This window comes from Pseudopodoces humilis, chromosome 4 (assembly GCF_049639895.1).
Source record: "Pseudopodoces humilis isolate 2021_Gansu_Grassland_sample_001 chromosome 4, ASM4963989v1, whole genome shotgun sequence".
Lineage (NCBI taxonomy): Eukaryota > Metazoa > Chordata > Aves > Passeriformes > Paridae > Pseudopodoces > Pseudopodoces humilis.
In genome coordinates, this window is record NC_142203.1 from 9,125,674 (window position 1) to 9,140,052 (window position 14,379).

Consider the following 14,379-nt stretch of genomic DNA (forward strand, 5'->3'; position numbering starts at 1 on the left):
TGACCACAACACAAATCTAATTCAGTAGTCTAATTATATCAGAACATATCCCTGAATAAGCTAAAGGGGACCCTCGGCCAGTTCCATTCAAGCTGAGAAGCAAGCACACCACTGGCCAGGATGCTGGGCAGGGAGAGAGATCTCAGCCAATGGCTGTCTCTAGCCTGGGAAATTTGAATTCGGTACTTAAGTGAGTTCCGAATAATAAACCAGGCTGTTTGTCTCATGAGCACCTGGAGCACTATTTGTGGACCACTGTCTCCCCACTCACAACCAGCATAATACAGAGCAGTGCTCTGAGTCCTGCTCTTCTGCTATATTCCCGTAAGTATGCTCTGTCCTTTATCTGTGTTTGTGTCCTCTCACTCTACCTGTGTGAAAAAAGGATTAGGATTTTTTCTGGAAAGAATATGTATTTCCAAAAAATGAAAGGACCTAAAAAAGCATGCTGCTCTTGAAACACTTAAATACTGAACATGAACATAGACAGCAGCATGTAAAATTTATTTATGATGAAAGGAACACAGTAATTACATGAGAAAATGAGAATCATCTAATGAAATAAATATCAGTGTAACATGGCAAGATAAAACTGCACAATAGTGTCACTCCATCAGATTCTGAGCAAGGAAGTTGTTGATCATGGCTGCACAGCAGCACGGCTGTTATAGGGAATTGTTCTAAACATTTTCAGCTAAAATGCTTCTGTATTTGGCAGTTTATAGAATCTGAGCTTGTAGCTGAGATGTTATTTCAAAGCCCAAGATCTGCAGACCTTACTCAAGCAAAAACACTGTCAAAATACTTGAAATTTGACCACAAAATGCAGTAACAAAGAGTTTTTATAATAATGGGTTATAAGAAAACTATATTAACTTACTAACCACTTCTTAGTTGCTTGGCTAAATGAAATAACTACATTATTCTGTCTCTCAAATCAGAAGCCTGATGACCACAGACAAATTGCTGTTCCTGCATTCCACTATGGGAAACTGTGCTAAGTTTTATTAAAATGGATGGTCTAGGTCAAAAGTAAGTCGAACAAGACAGTATTTCTGAGAACCATTTATTGCTAACAAAAAAATGCATTGCCTTACTACAGAAGACTGGAAATGACAGAAAAATGAAAAAGGATATGGAGGGGAGAGAAAGACGGTGAGAGAAGGGGCGGGCAGCGGGAAGGAGCGGGCGCTACCAGCAGCAGCCGGGCAGTGCGGTCGCGGTCCGAGTGTCGCGGTGAGCGCTGCTCCCGCTGCGGAGCCCTCGCAGCTCTCGGAGAGGCTCCACGGGCAGCGCTCCCGGGCCGCGGGCAGCCGGACACGGGCCCGGAGCGGCGCTCGCTCGGCGGGCCCGGAACACCGCACGGCGCCGCGCTGCCGTCCCGACGGCTGGCCGGCTCGGCCGGGCGGGGCCGGAGGCGGGCGGGAATGCAGGAATGGAGCGGTCAGGGCGTCAGGCGGGGAGGCGGCCCAGGCGGCGGCTGGGACGGGCGAGGAGAAGGGCAGGACACGGGCCGCAGGCGGGGCGGGGGGTCAGTCGGTGTCCGGCCGAGCGCCCGGCGGGAGCGGGGCGAGGACGTGAGGGACAACGAGGGCCGAGGGGGGAAAAAGGCCATAAAGCTGGCTGGAGCTGGGGCAAAAAGGACAAAAACAGGCTAGGGGCAGGGCGAGAAGCAGACAGCTGGCTAGAGGCAGACCAAAAAGGCCCAGAGGTGTGACTCAGTTGCTTTTCTATGCCCTGGCTCCTCCCAAGGCCTGCCTGTGGACAGGAGAGCGCTGGCCCAGTCCAACCTTCCACCGCAGCCCATGGGTGCAGACCTTTTTCCATCTGGCTGGAGAGCCCCTCCGGAGGGTTCAGTGTCTGCTGCCGCCTGCCTGGCCCGGCTGAGACATGAACTGGCTGCTGGGCAAAGGCTCCCCAGGGACAAGTGTGAAAAACGAGGTTCACATAATTTTTATAGAATTTAAAAGTTTAATAAAAAAACAATTAGGAGAAAAAAATAAAGTATACAGATACGGCCGGGTGTCTCTGCATTCAGCCAAGAGAGCACACCTTACTGACAAAGGATTGTCCCTTAAAAACAGAACCCTACTACATATCCATAAATTCTCATACATATTCATGCATTCTTCTTAGGATCTTTGGTGTTCTTCTGTTTAGTTTTCTCTTTCCCCCTTCCCAATAGATCAATCTTCTTGGCGCCATTGGGATTTACATTCTCTGATACCAGAAATGCAATAAATTCCTCCCTCCAGAGTTCTGGTCACTGCTGTCTTCGTCTGGATAAGATAGTTTACAGAAGGAAAAAGAAAGTGTCTCCAGCTATCTTTTTCAGTCTTTGGGTTATACAGACAGAAGTTTTTTGTTTTAATGCTATGTCATAGCTTAACATATATGTATTATACCACTATTTCTAAGTTTCATCAATAACAGAAATAAAGAAAACTATATTAATACAACAAAAATTTCCATTCTTATACATATAACATTCATTTTAATACTTGCAAAAAGCCAACAATATATGTATCTATAACACAAGGCTTTCCCCTACCTTCCCCTACTGCCTCCTGCAGTGGCACATGTGCATCCCCCTCCTTTACATGCCTCTTAACAATGTGTTGAGACAGAATCAAAATAAATTGGCTCCTCTCAGTTACATTACTACTTACCTAACACTTAACACCAGGTTTAACTGAAAATTATTGCCAGGAAGTCATCTATATCCTGATTCTGGAGTTTTAGGTCTGAAAGGATGTGTTAATAGAAAATGTCTTTGTAAAGTTTTAAATATATGTAAACACACGTATATTGCTACAGAGCTACTAAGCTATTATAATCTGTAAGTTCTTAAATTTAATTTGAAAATATTACAGTCCCTTCACTCTCAACCAAGAGCAGATTTTTTTTCCTTTTAAAACAGTCTTTAAATGTCTTAATGTTCAGAATATGCGTACTATAAAGCAATGCACCAGTTTTCTTTTACTTTTACTCTCGTGTAATGCTCTCATTTTATAATCTAGTTGGAAATAAAACTGATCTGCCTTTATTTTTTGTATCCAGGAGTAGATTAGACTATGGGTTTTCCTGGACTGGGATGCATGTTTAGGCTGAAAACAATCTCAAATGAGTGTATGTAGTGTTCATATCCCTAAATTATTCCACCTTTCTTCCTATTACCTGTTTTCACGTAAGTCCCCTATTAGTGGCAATAATTCACTACCTGGAGGCCTTGGTAGAATTGATACCCTGTTCTCTGTTTTTTTTATTACCTTAGTTTGATGGTTGTAAGGCATTGCAGGAGAGGCTGGAACAATACAAGTGTATTGGTGCCTGTACAAATCCACTAACTCTGGCTTTTGTAAGTGCATAACCCTTAGTCATTTCTGTAAAACCAGCTAAATGACTTTGTGTTTTTCAGTTGTACAAGTATTTGTTCTTCTCTGAAAGCCATTGTGATTCTATTTTGTTAACAGAATGCAAGGACAACATTTACCCTCTGAGTCACAAGAAAAATCTTTCTCATCTAGGGGTTGTGTCCATGTAACACATTTACATTGATTTATTGGTATGTAATAACAATTTATAGATGCCATATTCACCTTTCCACCCTGTTTTTTTACTATTGCATGGTTTAAAATGACAAGTTGCTTTAGCTAAAAGCAAGGAGAGAGTATCCCACCTCTTACTGAGCTGAAATTTGTAACTGTGCTAAAGACTGACATGAAATATTTGTCAGTGACAAACTGACAGTGTATCTGTCAATTGAAATTCACTGCTATTTACTTACAAAATGAGTATCATTGATCAGGTATGACGAAAGCTGGTTTTAAATTCAAATTATTTTTTTTTTAAACAAACTGTGATTCTACAGTTCAATGGATTTTGATGGAATATATGTGTGTATGAGTATTGAAAGATCTCTACTATAATGAGCTTATTTTCAGCTTAGCCTAGTCAATTTATCAATCCTAATGGAAAAAAATCATCATGAAATAGTGATATTGGCAGTTACTGAGGACAGTTTCTGTCATGCTTAATAATAAGTTATCATCCTTTATTTTTATTGACTTGTGTAGAAATCACCAAAACTCTATTTGGTATTAGTACAGATTCCTAACAAAAGAATCTAAACTACCTCATTTGTGTTGAGATACAGTTAGATTCTTTGCAACAGCTGTAGTCAGTCACACCACACATGATTCCATGAGCTTCATGGGCACGTCATGCTTGCCCATTTCCATCCTTGGTAGGGGTTTGTTTGTCAGTCAGAGAGTGCTGAGAGAGCATGGCTCATATCATACTGAGACCACCTTATGCCATTTTTCAATGGTTCTGGAAATCAGATGCCCTCAGCAGCTGGAGGACAAATTGTCTCAAATCTTAAGAAAACATGAGAAATGCAGACCAGTCAGCCTCTCCCTGGTCCCTGGGAATAGTTTGTTTTCTTGGAGCACTTATTTGAGCACTTGAAAAAGAATGTTACTAGGAGGGGTCAGCATGGATTCATCAAGAATAAATGGTACTGGTCCAATATGATTGTCTTCTAGGCTAACTAGGTGGGATTTGTGGAAAAGAAGAAGGCAGTGGATGCCATTTTCCTCAGCTTTCGCAAGGCTATTGACAGTCTCCTGCTGTATCCTTGTAGTGTTGTGGTCTGGAGAGATGGATGACTAGAAAAATAAAGAAATTAATTAAATGAGTGCAATAAGAACTGCTGGAGCACTCTGAGCAGTTGAGCTTAGATGAAGCTGATTATGGAAGGGTATGAACTTGGGAATGCCAGCCAGGAATGAATGCGGTTTAGGAAGGCATAGGAAGACCTGGTAAAATAAATAGGAGCTAAAATATCCTGGATAAGAGATAAAATTTTTGCAAACTTCTAGTCAGTGAAACTTTCCGTCGTGCTGCAAAATAGGAAAAGAATCAAAATAAGCCCTTGTCCTTGAGGTGAATTTTTCCCATTATCCCAAGTAATTGATTCTACTGGAATGACACCAGTTAGAATTTGACATCGCAGTTGCTTAATTCTAGCAACATACAACAAACCCCAGACTTTCATTGTGCATTGTGAAAACTTGAGGTTTAAGTCCATGGTATAGTTTTTTATGAACAAATGCCCCATATCAAATAAATTTGCCTTGGCACCACATCTCAATAAAAACAATGGGGTCATTTTTGTAGGGTAGAACAGCTGAGTAAAGTAAAATAAGGCAAAGAAAACAAACTTCTTCCTGTACCCTTAGTTCTTACAGTGATGAATCCTTAGTATGATGTCCTATTTTTCAAACATTACAGAAATTCATAGATTTTTCTGAAGAGAACTAGAGCCATTCCTCAGTTCTGCCCTGTCTGATCATGGGTGCACCCACAGGAGATGGGAGGTCCTGGCTTGTCCACAGGGAATTTCCTGGTACCCAGGGATGAGACTTTCCTTAGTTGTCAACCTTGCTTCCCAAACCCAAAGATGTCCATGTGTACTCCTTTTTATTTTTGAGACAGTAGATTGCTACCTCTCAAGCAGCACTGCAAAATATCTGCACAAATTACTGTCAGGAATGATAGTGAGCATTTTTCAATACCTATAACTTACAGAAATTATGGTTTCTCCATATCTGGTGCACCAGCTGCCATAAGCATCTGTGCATTGCACTTTCTGGTCTATCAATTAACTCTACAATCAAAATAAAGGATGTGTGAAACAGGGTGGTGAGATGGGGCATCCTCTGCCAGAGAAATTACAAACAAAAAATACAATATGGACTAGCCTGGGAGGAAAAATTCTGATTTAAAGTGAATAGGAGGAGTCATTAGATTAAGAGCTCATTCCTTCATTCATCTGCAGTCTGATTATCAGAAAAATAGTGTTTGCCTAATGCTGATGGACTTTTAAGTCTGCAAAAATTACCCTTTTGTATGCAGAAGGGGTAATTGCATATAAGAAGCAGAGAGTTTAGTATATAATTACCTGTTTTATGCACGTAAATGTACTCCTGAGTCCAACTAAAATTTGATTCTACTGATGAAGGAGTATTAACAGCTGAATTTCTGTCAATCAGGGCCTTTAAAAGATGTCTACAGTTGAATGAGACTGCTTTTATACAGCTGCTTTTAAATATAGCCTGCCTTTTTCTGTTACATTAGTCTCCTAAAATGACATTACAAAAAGTAATAGTTTCTCTGCTCTACTGAGTTGCAAGTCCAGCTGTTTTGTAGAACTGCAGAGGAAAGGATAAATTTTAATCATTTGTTGATACACTTAATGTGCCTTTTACAAATGCCATTTATATGGTGAAATTATATGTGGTGGTGATGGATGGCTTTTTCTGATTTTTTGGTTAAAAAAGGGGGGGTTTTTTTGTTTGTTTGTGGTTTTGGTTTTTTTTTGTTGGGTTTTGTTTGTGTTTTTTCGTGTATGTGTAGCTACATAACATTTACCTTTAAAGCAGTCCAAGCTTTAAATTTATTCCCATCTAAAAAATTATTCTATTTGCTGGGGAGAATATCAGATGATTATAAAGTTACTGGGAAAAAAAAAAAAGAAATGCTTCTTTCTCATCTTGTGGTTCTGTTCCATCACTTTCCTAGCCCAGTGCCTCTGATCTCACCTCTGGGAACCACAGAACATGTTAGGATTTACTGCTGTAGGTATAGGAGTAGTGAAATGAAATGAAGTCTCCATTTTATGCTATAACCCCAAACAAGAAGAACTGCAAAATAAGTAGATGATTGTTGTTTACTGAAAACCCAGTTTCTGAAAAGGATAACTTGTAGCAAAACCCCAATTCATTCTGTCCCTTGTAAGTTGCATCTTCATCTAATGAACTGCAGCTACCTTTTTTATAACCTTCCAGAAGGTATCTTCAAAAAGCTGCTTTTGGAATGGATATTGTACTGACTCAATGGTTACATAAGAGTTGTGTTATATCTGGCACAAATGTACCATTACCATTTTTTTCTAATTGCTTTTAACTTTTTCATTATTATTTTCATACCTTTGAAGGAAGATTAATGCTTTCACTTGCTCTGCAAGGTTGCTGAACAACAAGTATGTCATTGCAATTAATAGCTTTTATGCATTTTGCTGTCATTTTTCCCCAGCTTCCATGAATCAGTGTACTCCTAGAAAGTAATATATCTTTTATTTTAAAAATAATTAGCAACACTCTATATATGAACATACCATGTAATACCTCTGCTGCTGGTTTTTTCCTCACTTTTGCTTTTTTTTTTCAGTAAGCTGTTTGTACAGAGGTTCAGCCATCTTCTCATGTAACCAGATTCAACTTACTTTGTTCTGCATTTTAACCCAGGCCCTTTTCATCCAAAAACAAGGAATGCCAAAGCCAAAACAGTTCTCAGTGTGATACAGGATATCTCTTGTGAAACGGCCTTTCCTATGTGATGCTGGAACTTTATTTTTCCCTTTCTATCTAGAGTGATGTTCATTCTTGCTTAGTCCATTTAATAAGCAAACTGGCAAACCTATGAAACTATAGTAATGAAAACTAGTGGGGAATTCTTTATTTTTAACTCACTGCAGAGTGGGACTGCATTAAAAATCATTCTGTGCAGTCCACAACAATATTAAATGAGAAGTCAATATTCAGGAACTAGATTAGTGAACTCCAGATTTGGCATGGAAGGATGGAACTGTACTGTTGAGAAATACTGCTCTTTGAGGATATGATACTGCCTTTTAACTGTGTACTGCATTTTCACCAGTTGTTTTGCTTGGAATCTCCAATGTGTTTGTGATTGAGAGAGAGTGCTTCAGAGTGTGCCCCAGATTATGAGGAATGGATTGTGAGTATAGAATCAGGACTGATAATCCTAAATAATTTTAGATGTTATAGAGATTCCTTATTAAGTTCCCTTGACTCTCCATGATGTTGTGGACATGAAAGCACAGTTATGTAACTTCAGATGACAATTTAAAGCTGGTTTTTAACACTTTAGAACTATAAGTGAGAGCTAGATCTACAGTTAGGTATTTTTTAATATGATAGTCGACAAGAAAGAAAAGCATTTTTCTTACTTGTTTATAATGTTGTATTTGCCACCACTGCGTTGGGGGGAAAAATGGTGTGCTTCCATGGCGTTACACAGTTATGCTGTTGAAAAGAAAAGCTGAATATAATGAGCTACATTATGGCAAAATGTTTACTTTATCTTTAGAGTTGACTGGGAATTTGTTTTCAAGAACACTTCCATAATTTCCACTGTGTGTGAAAAATGAACAGTAAATTGTTATTTGTTTACGCTCTTTATATGAAAAGGTATTCTTTTAACTTTTTCTTTTATTCTTAAAATGTGTTTCAGTTATTTATAATCTTGGTTTGGATTTCTGGTTCTAATTTTTTTTCCGTCCCTGACTTTACAGAATATTTTAGCTAGCTTAATATTATTAAACAAATGATTGTCAAAATTAGCATTTGAATTATGAACTAACCTGAAAATTATCAATTAGTGATGAACTTCTAATGAGAGTGATTGCTAGTTTTCATGGAAGTAAGAGAGCTTGTACTGGAGGCTGCCACATGCAGTATCACTTTCCAGAAAGGCTGTAATTAAATGTAAGTCATGTTGCTACTGATGCCTTGCATTGATTTTGCCTGAAACTACTTTCTGCTCTTTCCTTGGCAAAGTATTTCTAAAAAAATTATCTACTGAGATGGCGATAACTCATAAATGTTCTTTAATGGTATTACCCTCTCTTGGTCTCAGGTTTTAAATGCTTTCTCCAACCTCTGTGTTCATGAATGGGGATAAAGAAATAAGTCATTGAGAGAGAGAAACCAGAAGAGACTGTTCTGAGTTCCCAAGAAGAGAGATATTTGCATGAAATAAATCAAATTATAAATAAAGCATAAAAACAGAACACTAAAACACAATCCCAGCTCACTGAAAGCCATGTCCAATGTAGTGAGGAGTTTCCTCTTTCACATTTTAACTACTAGGTAACATGTCGTTGACAATATGGCATTTAGGTTTCCTTATTATAGTGATTCTGTATAAAAATAAACCTTTCAAGCAACAAAGACATGTTTTAAGTCTTTTTTTATCCTCCGTTGGCATTTTTATAATCTTACCAAAATTCAGAGCAAATGTCATAAAATTCATATAAAGTTTTCTGAGACTGCATTGCATTTTATGGCAAATGGAGAGTAACTGCAAAGTCCTGATGTACAAAACTAGTGTAATGTAGAAAGAGAAGACTTATAGATTCACTTTTTAAAATAAAAAATGGAAAAATTCTTTAGTAGTTAAAATAGTGTATATAAGTATATACCTCAGGATTAGTAAAAATTATATTTTATTTGGTGCTATTCATATTGCATCTAACAAAACTCCTTTTTCTTTCTCAGTTAAGCTGAATATATGGATAATATCCAGCTTTGAATTTTAGATTAGAAATAAAGAAATAAAATGAGATTGTCATTAGAATCTTCATCAAATCCCATGTAATGAGTTCAAACTAAAAAGGGCTGCAAGAGTTTACTTGGAAGTGATGTTTCTGTCCTCTTTATCCATCTTACACATGCTTACATTTTTTAAAAAATATTTTCCTGATGTTAGGATACATATCTGTCTAGCAGTGGAAAAAAACATCTTTTCAGATTGGCAATATTACTGAACACATTTCCACAGTGAATGCTTCCCTGCTTCTTGATGCACATGAAGCTGAACAAACAAATCTAATCTAATTCCATTCTAGGAGAGAATTGATGCATGTCCAAACTATCATCACATTTTTGTTAAAATATATTTATTTGTTGATATTCATGAACAGCAGACGTTGCTTGATAAGGTAGAACCTTTATGAGACTGAAAATCAGCAATTCCACTTGAAGAATTAAAATCTTTGTTGGTTCATGTAAATCTGTATGACTCATTTTCTTCCCTGGCATTAAGTAGCACAACAATGGGTTTATTTCTGTGCTTAAGTATTACTCAGCATGAAAAAAAGATGAAAGAAATGGATCCTAAATTAGTGCAAAGTGAAGACATTTCAAAAGGAAAGGGTGCTATTAACATAGTAAAATCTCAAGCATCAGCCAGATATCTATGTGTGATATGGTTATAGATTTGCTGTAAGGTACATAATGAAAATACACAATTTTGATTTAACTGTAGCCTAAGATAAACAGGGATACAAGTTGCATCTCCGTGTCTAACTCCATTCTTTGATTGGGTAACCTTTATGTACATGATGTAATGCACTGAAAACACATGGCTTCGTATGTGCAGACCACCTTTAGGTGGTTAATTACTTTCAAGGCAGATAAGAATTAAAACAGAACACTTTTATTTTTTGTATATTCATGTTCTTCTATAACCATACTCACTGTGTGCTTCTTACAAGAAAATAGCAGTGCACTTTTTTTTCAGAACTGACATAAAGAGTAAGGAAAGGGCAAGGAACTCCTACGTTGTACATTGGCAGATTTGCATGAGCACCTATCTCAGAAGGAAATCAGACTTTGAAAGCTGTCCAGAGAAACAAGGAAAAAACACCCCAGCAAAAACTAACAAACAAAAACAAGAAAGAAGCTGAAATTATGAGAATTGTATCTACTTGAAAGGAGAGGGACAGGTTTTGGTTTGATTTGTTTTCCTTTTTTAGGAATTAGAAGGCATGATTTGATAATGTGGAATTTAGGCTAAAATTCATATTTTGGAAAGGACAGGAAAAAATGGCATTCATTCTGGAATATAGTAAGAGCAAACTCGTGTCACAATGTGAAGGAAGTCCACAGAACAATGCAGTATACTTTGGCTTTTGGGTTGAATGTCACAGGCATCAGAAGGATCCAGTGGATCTACATAAAATGAGGACTATGCCAGAAGGTGAAGTGAGAAACTAAATCAAACCTCCAAACAAAACATCAGCTAAACTAGGAATTGAGATGCTGGGAAGAAATTCCAGTGGGAAGATAAGCCTATAGAGAAGCTCAAATTTTAAAGGTTCTGAGTGATAAATTGCAGAAGTTTGAGATTCTCAGTTGTCAACATTTATTTTTTTCATAAAGACCACAAACCATAGGTGACAGAAGTGGGACATGTTTTGGTGCCAATCAGCTTTGCTAGGAGTATGAAAGGAGATAGTAAATGGTGACAAATGAAATTCACAGCATTTCATTTCATTCTCACACAGGTAGCAGGACATTTTAGAGCTGGTAAAACAGCTTTGACAGCTAAAACTACTGCAATTAAGTTGTTAGATCCTTGTAAAAGTGTATAATAAAGACTCAAGAGAAAATAACCATAATTCAGTAATAAATCATTAAGTGTTTATATATAGCAAAGACCTTACAGATTTGGCCAAGACATATGTAACTCAGAGAAAAGGAGGAAAACAAGGATGTCACAAAATCAGCATTTTGTACCAGAAATGAACAAAAAAAGCATAGATCAAGCATGGACAGAGAGCTCAGAAATACAAAATATGTAACTAGCAAATGATCATACTAAACCAAAAATCTTTTTTTATTATTATTAGAAATTAATATACAAAAGAAAGTATGGCCCAAGACCTGAAAAAGCTTATAGGCAAATGGCAAATAATAAATGAAGAAATTTTTTGGGATACAGTTAGAAAAGTAAAGTTTCATGTTGCCTGAACTCTTAAAACAGTTAATTTAAATCACTAAGGAATTGAAGGTATTGAGCAGAGTTGCCCATTAACAAGGCTAGCTGAACTTTCAGGTTAGCTAAAAATTTTAAATAAATGGGATGGATGGGAATTTTCTGCAGCCATGAGTTTTTAAGAATTCATGGGGGGAGTATGATAGACAAGAGAATATAGCTTTAAGTAGAATATAGCTTTAAAAGAGGGGATGAAGATGTGTGCAGTAACAGCTGCCCAAGTGAAACAGGGCCCCACCCCCAGGGGCCAATATTGACTCAGTGTTCCCTTTGCTTCCCAGATGCCGTCTGACAGACGTCTCCTGGAGGGCTGCTCTGCAACAGCAGGAAGAGACAGAGGGAGGGCCTGTGACCATCAGGCAGGTAGAATCCCTCTGTTTTAAATTTATAGCTTTCTACAGTTCTACTTAGTAATCCATATGTTTATCCATTCTAGTGTTCTGTTTCTATAGATTGAATTATTTTATATATTTATATATAACATAGATTATAACTATATATAAGATCTCTATTTAGAGATCTGTATAGTAGATACATATAGTTATAGGTGTGCTATTTTTTTATATGTAGTGACATTTATAGATTTTACTATTTAAATTTATATGTCTAGAGTAAAATTAATATACATATACACATATATATAAAGTCCTATTTATGAATGCATATAGTTATATTTGAAGAGGAATACAAATGTTCAGAGGGACAGATTTCTGTTTGTGTAGCCTTAGGCTGCGTTTTAACCTCTTTCCCCCCTTGGCTGCGTTTTTCACCTCTTGTTTTTCACCCTGTGCCCCCTCTGTCCCCTGTTCCTATGCTGGGTCCGAGCTGGGGCCGGGCCAGGTGGAGCAGCAGTTCCAGCCCCAGCTGTCCCTGGAGCGGTGGGAGCTGCCGGTGGCCCCAGGCACTGTCCCCTGAGGAGCTGCTGAGGGACGGTGAGACTGAGGGGGCCGAGGAGGCGGTGACGCTGAAGGGACAGTGACCTTGAGCTGCTGGGGGCACTGAGGGCTGTGAGGGAGCAGAGGGCGATGGTGGCACTGAGGTGACAGACAAGTGGCACAGGCAGAGGGAGGTACCAGCTCTGAGGGGATAGAACGGGTCAGAAGGGGCTGAGGGGGATGATGAGAGGAATACTCACATACAAGTTGTTTAACAAAAAGTTGTTCACTGTTGTTCAGAGTTAATATTTTTTTGTTGCTGTTGTTCTTATTGTCTTTACCCTCGATTGCCTTCTCCCTACATTGTATCCCCTTTGTGTCGGGTATCACTTCCACTGCTCTCCAAAATAGTGCGCAAGACTGCGTGACAGACTATATGCAAACAGAGGAGCATTGAGTACTGCTGGGAGATAAAAACACCTAAGGACAACAAGCCAGCATGGACATAAGAGACCAAAAAGACATATCCCAGCTGGTCAAGAAGGAAGACTACCTTCCTACACCACCTGAGCTGCTTAAAAGGTGTAATCAAAACCACAACAGAACTGGAGCAGAGTGACACCCCTGGACCACGAGCCAGCTAAACAGGCTTTCCTGTGGACTCTTGCAAGGACAGAAGCCCCAGCTCTGTCATGCAGCAAAGCTGCTTACCTCTTCCTATGCGTCACTCCCAGGAGCATTGGTGGTGTGTGTGGCCCCTCAGGCTCCCCACCTAAAGCTGTTCTAATAAAGGCAGCAGACAGGAGTCTGTCTCCTGGCCATTCATAACAGGTGAGAGGACTGCAAGGGGCTGAAGAAACTGAAGTGGGGGGCTGGGGGTTTGCCGAGAGGACAGCGGGGCTGAGGGGATGGAAGGGCCAGCAGGGAGCACAGAGGGGTCAGGGACTGCAGCTCTGCCAGGCCTCGGAACCAATTCCAGAACCTCCACTTTTGCCACAGCTGCCCTGAAGACCTTGAGGCCAGCCAGGCACTGCCAGGAGCCAGCAGGTATGTGGGTTTTCAAGCAAGGCAAGCACCCTGAATAGAAGCCAGCAGGGCGGCTATCCTCAGCCGGCGGACCATAACCCACAGCATCAATGTGATGGATGGCAAATATAGCGATTTATTGCAGGAGAATTTAACATTTTATAGCCTAGGGTCACTGTGTTACTCCCATCTGCTTACATCATCGTTAGGTGCTATTGGCTAATTGCAGGAGGTTTTACTATCCTAACAGAGAGGGGGTCTGCTAACTTTCCGTAACATCCCGAAATCTTCAGATTGCCAGGCCTTAAACTACAACATATTCCCCTCTCTCTATGAATAATTAATTTGCTAAAATATAAGGTATATTAGTCTTAAAAAATTCTAATGTTATTTTCTATATACATATTTCTAAACACTTTGTCTAACTTATCTATATTATAAAAGTTTTAAAAATTGATAATATAAAATTGAATAAAATATAGGATACATTATACTTAACTAAAAGGCTAAAAGCTTATAAAATAGATGCTACAATTTTCATTGGTAAATATAAAGCACATGCAGTAACTAAGTATATTTTAAAGCATCTGTTGCCTTTCTATAAACAAAATGTTAACTTTTTCTAGCCGGCTCTTAACAAAGGACACAAGCTTATTTAAAATACATGGTCCAAAGATCAGCACAAGTAAAATCATCACAACTGGTCCAATCAGGGTAGACAGCAGGGTGGTCAGGCACGGAGATTGAGCGAACAGGATTGGAACCAGCTTTGCTGAGCTTCTCTCTCTGCCTTCTGTTGCGACAGCCTGTCTCGCAGCTCTGCCATGGTGTC

At 38.9% G+C, this 14,379-nt stretch overlaps 1 long non-coding RNA gene across 1 annotated transcript in view; it reads left to right on the forward strand.

The window, feature by feature from the left end:
- Positions 1-12,365: 12,365 nt before the first annotated feature.
- LOC148184425 (uncharacterized) overlaps positions 12,366-14,379 on the forward strand; it is a 264,268-nt gene continuing 262,254 nt past the window's right edge. The window contains exons 1-2 of the long non-coding RNA XR_015772402.1: positions 12,366-12,578; positions 13,521-13,568. This is a non-coding gene — a long non-coding RNA (uncharacterized LOC148184425). The remainder of the gene's footprint in view (positions 12,579-13,520; positions 13,569-14,379) is intronic.